Raw genomic sequence first — 2,408 nt, 5'->3', positions numbered from 1 at the left:
TTCCTTGAAAACATAAAAGTATCCCTATGCTTTCATTATTGTTAACGAGAATGGGGGCAGGTTGTGGGTGGAGGTGGAACAAATTTTCTAGTAGATTCTTAAAAACTGTTAGAAATATACATAGTACCGCAAGGCCTTATATTTACTAGGCAGTCAATAAATATTTGTTGAACAAATGAAATAACTAAATAAAGAAAAAATAAACACATATGGAGTAATTTGGCAACCTACTTAACTGCTTTGATTTTGTTTCCTCATGTACAAATTGGAGATAATAGAACATACCTTACAAGAATTGTTGTGAGCATTACATTATGAAAACTCAATAAATATTACCTGTTGTAGTGATGATTTTCTTTATAGTGAAGGAGAGAATTTCATAACTTTTTTTTTTAGGTGAGGCAACACTTGATTGACCTCACAGATTGCAAGGACCTTGTCAACTTACAATCTCTTCTTTTTCTTTAGTTTTTTTTTTTTTTAACGACTGGTTTCAGCACCTGGTTTTCCTAGGTGGTCTCCCATCCAAGTACTAACCAGGCCTGACCCTGCTTAGCTTCCGAGATCAGACGGGATCGGGCTTGTTCAAGGTAGCATGGCTGTAGACTTTATAACTTTCATTAGTACTTTCATTCATAGTATGAAGGAGTAATAACATCTTATTAAATAATTAGGGTTTTGAGGTAAACAGTTTCTTCAAAGAGGACAAGAAAATTTTCATTTGCTTTGCCAGATTTCTTCAGTGTCTTAGTTAATATTGGTTGCCAAACTGGCACCTTAAATATTAAATCATTTGGTCACTAGCTATTACTTTATCTAGAGCCATAACATTAGTGTTTGAAGAAGCTGCATTATTGATGGTTTTCACTCAAACTGACTTGAAGCTCATGTATGTATTACCCTTAAATTTCCCAAGTACTTCTTTTCATGGACTTTGCCCATTTAAACCTAGCTTACCGTTCTAGGAAACTGGGAATATATAAAATAAAATTTGTGCATAGTAAGCCAGATAAATAATCGGTTTTAAACTAATTAACAATTAAAAATGGCATATGACAAACGTAAGTCTTTTAATAGGAAGTTCAAATTCTCTATGCCTCCAAAATTCCAATCTCTTGGGTTGATGCTCTTCAATCCAAACATATATTTGAAAGGACAGGAATCTTAGCTGGCATTACTATCTCTTATTTTTCAAGCCCTTCCATCTTATATAGTCTATGATAGTGGTCCCAAAACCAAAATGATGGCCCAAGAAGACGAGAGTCTCAATAACTTCTCTGGTCAGCCAAGATATTAAAAAAATAAAAGCAATGTGGTATGTTCTCCAATAAAGTTAAATTTTGTTAATTTTTATTAAAAATTTGAGATATTTTGTCTTTTTTTGTTTAAATATCTATTATAAAAGGAAATTGTGGTAATAGTAGATAATAGTAATCATTGTATATCAGCTCCCAAAAAGTTGATCACTCCATGTGTCCCCTAACATTTTCTTTCCTTAGCTGGCTAGAGTCTAAGTTCAAATTTCTCTTAGGATTATACTTTCTATTCAGCTAATTAATGACCATCTCTCTCTATAGTATATGATATTCTGCTAGAACCATGCTACATTTATATTCCTTATTATTTGAATTCCATTAGATTCACTTCTTCAACAAATCTCTCTCTCTCTCTCTCTGTTTTTGTATATATACACACTCACTATACACACACTATGCATATAAATAACATATTATTAGTATAACGTGTAATGATGGAGTATTTGATCACTACTGACCAGCTACATCTAATTTCACAGGTTTTTAAAATTAGAACCCTTTCCATTATTACCCTCTTAATTCTCTTCTATTACCTACTATCTTGTTCTAATAAAACAAAGAAAAGTTTTACAAATATATAGTTGAAGGGTACTCAGAAAGCTAAAAAAGCTGTCACCATCAGTATGTTTTATATTCAACTAGAGATAAAACAAAGCAAAAGCAAAGAATAAAAAAGTACCCAAATTAGAAATATATCTTAACTGAACCCTGCAAAAGTACTGTAGAGCTTGAGTTATTTTTCTTAAGAAGAATGAAGCCTACACATCATTGAGCTCCAGATTTGGGGGGAAAGTTCTAGTCCAGTGCTTTTCGTCACTTGAATCGGCTTAAAGGGAATTGTCTGCTGTGCTTGATGATTTGACAGATTCTGGAAGCTGCTAGATGTTCTAGACTCAATGGAGTAGAACACCATACACTAAAACTGATTCATGATCCACTTAGTGGAGAAGGAAAAAGTTTTTACCTGATGGGATACACTGTTAATTTGAATTGTTTCCACAGCTGAATTTTTTGTTGTTGTTGTTTAGTACTCTTATTTAAAATGTTCTGAATCAAGACTTATAATTCTAGAAAACTATCTCTATCTCTTTT

The 2,408-nt window shown here is 32.6% G+C and overlaps 1 pseudogene; it reads right to left on the bottom strand.

Moving 5' to 3' along the window:
- Window positions 1-488: 488 nt before the first annotated feature.
- On the bottom strand, window positions 489-607 carry LOC112477007 (annotated as a pseudogene).
- Between the last annotated feature and the right edge of the window lie 1,801 nt (window positions 608-2,408).

Source organism: Pteropus alecto, unplaced genomic scaffold (genome assembly GCF_000325575.1).
Source record: "Pteropus alecto unplaced genomic scaffold, ASM32557v1 scaffold222, whole genome shotgun sequence".
In the NCBI taxonomy this organism is placed as follows: Eukaryota; Metazoa; Chordata; class Mammalia; order Chiroptera; family Pteropodidae; genus Pteropus; species Pteropus alecto.
Note: the sequence above shows the minus strand (reverse complement) of the source record. Positions and strands in the feature narration are given on the sequence as shown.